Source organism: Heptranchias perlo, chromosome 20 (genome assembly GCF_035084215.1).
Source record: "Heptranchias perlo isolate sHepPer1 chromosome 20, sHepPer1.hap1, whole genome shotgun sequence".
NCBI lineage: Eukaryota > Metazoa > Chordata > Chondrichthyes > Hexanchiformes > Hexanchidae > Heptranchias > Heptranchias perlo.
The window spans coordinates 6,988,843-6,997,488 of NC_090344.1; the positions used below are offsets into that span (position 1 = coordinate 6,988,843).

The 8,646-nt window shown below is 43.5% G+C and overlaps 1 non-coding gene across 1 annotated transcript; it reads left to right on the plus strand.

Annotated features, from left to right (window-relative positions):
* The first annotated feature begins 240 nt into the window (after positions 1-240).
* On the plus strand, positions 241-322 carry trnas-cga (transfer RNA serine (anticodon CGA)). The gene has a single exon. It is a non-coding gene; the product is annotated as a tRNA-Ser (tRNA).
* Positions 323-8,646: the final 8,324 nt, after the last annotated feature.

The window sequence follows — 8,646 nt, forward strand, 5'->3', positions numbered from 1 at the left end:
AAGTGCAATTAATTCTGAAAAGTCTCACTTGGCATTACAAGTCGCACATTGAAAACGAATGTGGTAAAGAGAGGCTAATATTGTTGATATGAAATAGTTAGTGTACAACTTCACATTGCTGCACATCGGAATAGAAAAAGTGATTGGATGGATAGTCGGATGGCCGATCGGCGAAGGGTGGCACCGAATTCTGCACTGGTTGCAATCTTTTGGTAGCAGCAGCTGGTGCGTTTTATCGCAGCCGCGATGGCCGAGTGGTTAAGGCGTTGGACTCGAAATCCAATGGGGTTCTCCTGCGTAGGTTCGAATCCTGCTCGTAGCGCTATTTCTTAAAGATTTGTTTAATGTTCAAATAAATATGAACTGGAGTAAACGGACCGTGTTTCCTCCCTCAGAGAGATGCTCCAGCGCGGCGAACGCTTTTAATTCGGAGCCAATGGTCATTTGCAAAGTTGCACGGCACGTGAAAGAATCACTCCCAAGCTCCATGTTAAATTCTGTTCGTTCGCAGAGCTTGATAATTATACTATTTATTTCGAAACTTTAATCTCTCCCTGTCTCTGCCTCTGTCTCTTGACTCTCTGAGTTTTCCCCTGATGGACTTCTCAGGTTTTCTTGAACGGCCAAGGATGATCGAACCTGCAACACCAGAAGAGAAGGGTAAAGATGGAAAGACTGAGACGGAGGGAGAAACAAAGGTGCAACCCAGCTGATGAATTCGTAGCGATTGTCCACACATTTATGTCTCTTCGACCTCACAGTGAAAAAATCAGCAATTTGAGTACAGTACACTTATAGTAGAGTGTTTAAATGCGGATGTCGAGACAGACAGCAATCGAACCGTTGCCATGGTGATGACCGAATCTAAACACTGGACCACAAGGAAACGCTGAAAATTCTTTGCTGCGAACAAGCAGCCCAACGCGGCCTTTCCTACTTGCCTCTTTGTAATTCAGGTCATTTTCGTGCGAGACAAGCTGTTCCCACAAAATTGCATCTTCTGTTCAAACTACTATTGCGACAGAAGGTGATGTTCAGGCAATGACAGCACCAAGTGCAACTAGGCATGTACATGAAATGGAAAGTGAGGTAAAATACTCCCACAAGCTGCTGATGGACATGTTTCCATTTCCAAAATTCACGATACGAATGCAGCTCCTGGGAAAACTGCAAGGCCACGCAGGTCCATCATGAATCATTTGAAGCAACTGGCAGTTTAAAGTGGCATCTCCTCCTGCTTCTGTCGGGGGTGAAGGTGAGACACCGTCAGTACAAGCGTACAGTTTGATTTTGTACAGAACTGTACAGAGAAGGAGCACATATACTGGGGCTGTGAGATATTCTATATTATTCATATTTAACCACAAGAATATCCGCAGTCAGAAGCTGAAAAGAAGGGAGAGATAAGAGGCCTGAGAATAAACACAGAGCTGAATAAATCACGAAAGAGTGAAATAAAAGTAAATCTTACCAGTCCCGCTGTGTTCCGTGCGCAATCCTGGGAGCTCCCCGATGGACGAATGGTTCGAATTCAAAGCTCCCACCGCCGCATGAGTTCGATTCCAAGTCAGGGCATTAACATAAGCAAGAGTTATGAAATTATTAAATTAATTACATGAAACTAATTAAACCCTATTGGTCGATGAATGACTGTTTTATTCACCATTAATCAAACGATAACTTTCTATTTCAGACTGAAGAAGATGTTGACGTGGTGACCGAGAGACAGTCAACACTTTAATAAGATTTTTATGCTTTGCAGGTGATCAAATTTCATCATTTTACAGATTGTATCTTAAGGGTAAGATTAAAAGCTCAGTGCAGCTGTTGTTAAATTTAACATTAACTGGCAATTGTCGCCGTTTATCACAGGAACGCCCGAACCGGTTCTTCGATCAAGGTGAAAGCAACACAACGAGGAACATCTGATACAAGACGGAAGGCCTCGGGCTATGACAAAAATCCCCACCGTTTTGCTTTTCCAACATAAAGGGTGTGACATTTATTCTCTGAACATAGAAACAGTCTGGTCTTGCTCACTACAGAAATCTCCATGTCACAGCGAACCAGCTCTCCTGCAGCTGGTGCGGCCTCCCTTCTGGCCTTTCGGGGGCTTGTCTGCCAAGGAGAATTGTGATGTTCTTGCTTCCAAAACATACATTGAAACCCTGGAACTTTGAGGCGAAGAATCCTGAGGAAAAATCAAATAAGAGCTCGAACCTAAACATCAAACTTCCGTGCTAACCGATAGCACCTACGAGACAGGCGAAGAGGTCACCTGATAAACCAATAATTAATTGGGCTAAACTTTGAGTTTGCAGCGACCAATATAACAACTGTCTACAGTCAGTCCAAAATGAATGGTTGAAGCTTGTAGGAGTGAAAATCCAACAAGCCGGTCTTCACTCTTAAAGTAGCAGCTCTGAAGAAAAACATGCCGGAGAAATACTCGATTTCAGCGCGGTGACAACGGACCAGAGTAAAGCTCAGTTAATGTGATTGGCGAGTGGCTGGAGGGCGGATTTAGAACTCCTGATCGACCGCACTGTGCATTTTCCAGATCTGCTTGGAGCACCAATCCCTTCAATTCATCACTTACAGGGACAATTCGATTCTCGGTTTCTTTTGGCTGACGCTTGGTGAAATTTTACAAATTGGAAGCGATCAGTGTCAAAGCTAACCACGTCACCGACATGCTCGCAGATATAAAGCGGACACACTCTGCTTCAGCTAGATGAAAGCCGAGAGCGATTTCACGGACGAATATAATCGCTAACAAAACTTATTCAAAGAAAGTGCAGGTCGTTGAGTTGCTTTTAAAATCCTGATTGTTTGCATTGAACTTCTTCCCAATGCGTTTGAGAGCCACGTGGTGCGATTTGAGGACTTCATTTCCTTTTATGCAAAAGTTTCAAATGAAGTTCAAGGTCTGAAGTCCTGGGACCACTGTTGTTCGCAATTTATCGGTGCTGGGACCACTGTTGTTCACAATTTATCGGTGCCGGGGCCACTGTTGTTCACAATTTATCGGTGCTGGGGCCACTGTTGTTCACAATTTATCGGTGCTGGGACCACTGTTGTTCACAATTTATCGGTGCTGGGGCCACTGTTGTTCACAATTTATCGGTGCTGGGGCCACTGTTGTTCACAATTTTTCGGTGCTGGGACCATTGTTGTTCACAATTTATCGGTGCTGGTACCACTGTTGTTCACAATTTATCGGTGCTGGGACGATTGTTGTTGACAATTTAGCAACGGGCGCTGTGGCTAAGTTGGTTAAAGCATCTGTCTCGTAAATAGGAGGTCCTAGATTCAACTCCCCGCAGTGCCTTATGTCATCCATTATTTCCCAAAGGTAGGGGAGTCCCAAACGAGGGGGCATTGATTGAAGATGAGAGGGGAGAGATACAAAAGAGTCCAGAGGGGCAATTTTTTCAATCAAAGGGTCGTGAGTGTCTGGAACGAGCTGCTCGAGGCGGGTACAATTTTGTCTTTTAAAAAGCATTTGGACAGTTACATGGGTAAGATGGGTATAGAGGGATATGGGCCAAATGCAGGCAACTGGGACTAGCTTAGTGGTATAAACTGGGCGACATGGACATGTTGGGCCGAAGGGCCTTTTTCCATGTTGTAAACTTCTATGACTCTATGACTCTAATTTATCTGTGCCGGGACGATTGTTGTTGACAATTTATCTGTGTTGGGAAAACTGTTGTTCACAATTTATCGGTAATGGGACAACTGTTGTTCACAATTTACATTAATGATTTGGTCACAGGAATCGGAAATGCAATTTCAAAATTGACAGACAGCATATAATTGGGAGCTGTAGTTAACACAAAGGAAAAATGCGAAAAATACAGGAAGACATCACGTAAAATGGGCGTGAAAATGCAAATTAGTTTCAATATTTATTGTGTATTCCCTTGCCTTGTTTGCCCTCCCTAAATGCATTACCTCATTCTCCAGATTGAATTACATTTGCCACTATTCTATCCACCTGTCCGGTCCACTGATCTCTTACTGCAGTCCACAGCTTCCCTCCTCCCCATCAACCACACGACCAATTTTTGTATCTTCTGCAAATTTGTTAATAATACCCCGTATATTTACATCCAAATCAATGAACTTTGCTACGAAAAGCAGCGACCTAGTATGGAGCCCTGCGGAACCCCACTCGAGACAGCCTTGCAGTCACAAAAACACCCGACGACCATTACCCTTTGCTTCCTGCCACTCGGTCAATTTTGGATCAACTTGCCAATTTCCCTTGGGTCCAATGGGCTTTTATATTTTTGACCAATCTGCCATATAGGACTTTGTCAAAAGCCTCGCGAAAATCTGTGTCGACAACAAAAAACGCACTACCCTCATCGACCTTCCTTGATACCTCCTCAAAAAATTCAATTCAAACGACCATCCCTGAACAAATCCATGCTGACTGTCCTTCATTAATCCGTGCCTTTCTATAAGAAGATTAATACTTTCCCCCAGAATTGTGCTCAATATCGAGGTTAGGCTGACTGGCCTGCAATAATTCGATCTGTCCCTTTCTCCCTTTTTAAACAACGGTACAACTTCAGCAGTCCTCCAATCCTCCGGCATCACACCTGTAGCCAGGGAGGATTGGAAAATGATGGTCAGAGCCTCCACTATTTCCTTCCTTGGATCTGTTAACAGCCTGGGATATATTTCATCCGGGCCTGGCGATTCAGGTGGAGTGATTTGGGGACTTCCTTTCCCTCTTTGCAAAAGTTTCCACCGCAGGTCAAGATCACAAGTCCAGGTCCAAATTAGGACTACTTCCGGGTTTGAACCTCAAATCGTGAATGATACCACGACCCCAACGAGCCCAGAAACAAGAACGTGCCTTTAAATTAACATGTTACAGACACATTCTATGAGAGGTCTGTCTGAGCAACGAAAGGGCGTTTTTGAACAGTCATTCTGGTATCCGTTTCCTCCTGAACAAATACCACAGTGTTATTTTGTCGCTCAATTCCACAAATTAGGTTAAATAACAAGCTACACAAGGCACTGCTGGAAGTTGAACCCAGGATCTTCTTTTTACTGAACAGACGCTTTAACCAACTAAGCTACAGCGCCAATTGATGACACTTTGTCTCCACCTCATCTCATTAATATCTATCAGCGACACTTCACTGTTGGGGGTTCAGGCCGTTTTATCTCTGTCCATTTCGCTTGTCCGTTTCCCTGTGCATTCCGACACTGACTGGATTTCTCGCTGTGATCATCTTTGTGTATCCATCAGTGCGTTGATACACGGATGATTATGTGTGATTGTATTTGTTACATTAAATAAATTCGGGCTTCAGACAATTCTCGCTCTGACATTGGAGAACTATTGAGCCGAACTTTGCAGCGAAGTCTTGGTTATTGTGGTGCTGAAACTAAAAAATCGTAAGAGGAGCAAAAAGGGAAAAGGAGAAAAACTTGTTTTTACAAGTATATTAAGAGAAAGAAGGGAGGTTTAGTGTAATGTGCGCCGCTTAAAGACATATGGAGGTGATATTGTAATTGAAAATCAGGAAATGGCAGAGTTGCTAAATTTTTAATTTGCATCGGTCGTCACAGAAATGGATGAGGCTAACATATCAGAGACACGAGGAAAACTGTTAATAAATCAAGGGGATTCAGTATAAGTAAAATGATGGCGATGGAGAAAATAATTAGGCTAAAGATACACAAATCTCAAGGACCTGATGGTCACCATCCCATGTGATTAAAAGGAACAGGTAAGGAAATTTAGTCATGATCGACCAAAACTCTCTTGATTTAGGAATTGTTATTTAACGAAGTGCATCTTGATTGGAAGCTTCTGTTTGAGAAACATCTCCAAGTGATAATTGAGAGATGGAAAATGAAGCTGTTTGGCAGGAGCACTGATGCTGTCGGTTGTTCGCTGCTCTCGTATTGTACAATTGTTAAGCATGCGTTACTTATTTATAGCAGTATGGGCTCCAGAAATGACCAGGTTGTGAGTTCGAGCGTCTTCTAAAACAATCAAAACTTTTACTCCGAACAGTTTGACTGGAGTTCAAGGTACAACTGGTATGTTCCATAACGCATCTACTTCTTAGTGTTCCCATGTGGGCTCTTAAGTTCCTCTGGCCTGCCGTCTTGCAATAGCAGGTGCCAGTTTAGTTGTTCAAAGGGAGAGAGGGGGCTTTTCGCGGCAGCTCATATGGCAAAGGGGCCGGTACGAGATCATTAAATCTAAAGAACCAAACAAACAATTCTTCTTTTCGTTAAGCCGATATTCATCGGTTGGAAGTTTCGTGTGGGGTAAATTTGGAAGGGAAATATGCTGCCTGGTGTCACTGTGTAACGGGAGAAATTATTCAGCTCACAGATGTTAATACGTTGAAAAGTCGAGAGGCCTTTTCCAACTCCCGTGTGGGACAAGTTCAGCTTTTGAGGCGCTGGGCAAAGTGTTATTTTAATTGGTGCTAACGAATGACAAGACATTTGGCACAAACAAGAAGAATTATAAACTCACGAGTTCACTGTCCATGTTTCTTACATCATGTTCAACAGAAACAAGGATTCTCCTCAACACGTCACTGAGAATTTTATCAAACGTACCTCACCCTTGCTCGACGGCTGCAGGGATAATTCAGACACCTCCCATGAATATGTACGATGGGAGCTTATGTAGTATCGAGCCTGGGTAGCTCAGTCGGTAGAGTATCAGACTTTTAAAGTGAGTAGTGAGCTGAAGGTCCAGAGTTTAACTGCCTGTCCAGGCTCCAAATTTCGGAACAGCTGGCAAGCTGTGTCTTTGTAGCGGGACCTGCGATGTGTTGTCAACGTTTCGATAGTATCTTGTTTCCCAGGGATGGGCAGTAATGAGCTGTCTGAGGCGGTTCCCGATCAGGAATTCAACTTTACTGCATTAGTTCACTGTATTAATTTCACAAAACTCATTAAACTCTGTAAAAAAGACGAATACTTGTTCAAATCGCCATTGATCAACCAGTAACTTTCTGTTTCCGGCTGAAAGAAATGCTAACTTTTTTTATGCGCTCATTCACCAGGCCGAATTCAGGGAATTCAGAGGTGAAGTGAAAAAGGAAATGAGAGGCAAAGAGAAATATGACTATAGACTGACGGCCAACATAAAAGGGAATCCAAAAGTCTTCTACAGGCATGTAAACAGTAAACGGGTAGTAAGGGGAGGGGTGAGGCCGATTAGGCACGATAAAGGAGATCTACTCATGGAGGCAGAGGGCATGGCCAAGGTACCAAATGAGTACTTTGCATCTGTCTTTACCAAGAAGATGCTGCCAGAGTCTCAGCAAAGGAAGTTATAGTTGAGATAATGGATGGTTTAAAAATTGATAAAGAAGAGGCACTTGAACGGCTGGCTGTACTTAAAGTGGATAAACCATCAGTTCCGGATGGGATGCATGCTAGGTTGCTGAGGGAAGTAAGGGTGGAAATTGCGGAGGTACTGGCCATAATCTACAAACACCCTTAGATATGTGGGTGGTGCCAGAGGACTGGAGAATTTCAAAGTTACACCCTTGTTCAAAAAAGGGTGTACGGATAAACCCAGCAATTACAGGCCAGTCAGTTTAACCTCAGTGGTGGGGAAACGTTTAGAAACGATAATCCGGGACAGAAATAGCAGTCACTTGGACGAGGGTGGATTGATTAGGGAAAGCCAGCACGGATTTGTTAAAGGCAAATCGTGTTTGACTAACCTGTAAGAGTTTTTTTATGAGGTAACAGAGCGGATAGATGAGGGCAATTCAGTTGATGTGGTGTATATGGACTTTCAAAAGGTGTTTGATAAAGTGCCGCATGGTCGGCTTATCATCAAAATTGCGGCACATGGAATAAAGGGGGCAGTAACAACATGAATGCAGAATTGACTAAGAGCAGGAAACAGAGATTACTGGTGAACGGTTGTTTTTCGAACTGGAGAGAGTTGTACAGCGGTGTTCCCCAGGGATCAGTGCTCGGACCACTGCTTTTCTTGATATATATTAATGAGTTGGACCAGAGTGCACAGGGCACAATTTCAAAATGTGCAGATGAAACAAACCTTGGAAGGGTAGTAAACAGTGTTAAGGACAGTGATAGACTTCAAAGGACATGGACAGGCTGGTGGCATGGGCGGAGACGTGGCAGATGAAATTTAACGCAGAAAAATGCGAAGTGATACATTTCGGTTGGAAGAACGAGGAGAGGCAATATAAACTCCAGGGCACAAATGTGAAAGCGATCCAGGAACAAAGAGAGGTTCATGTGTACAAATAGTTGAATGTGGCAGGGCAGGTTGAGAAAGCGGTTAAAAAGCATTCGGGGTCCTGGGCTTTATAACTTGATGCATAGAGTGCTAAAGTATAGAAGTCAGGATGAAACATTGTAACACACTGGTTCGAACATATCTGAACTATTGTGTCCGGTTCGGGACACCGCACTTCAGGAAAGATGTGAAGGCCTTGGAGGGGGTGCAGAAAAAAATTACCAGCATAATTGCAGGGATCCGTGGATAGACTGGAGAATCTGGGGTTGTTCTCATTGGAACAGAGACGGTTTTGTCGAGTTTTGATCGAGGTATTCAAAATCATGAAGGATCCAGGCATGGAAGATGGAGAGAAACTGTTCCCATTGGCG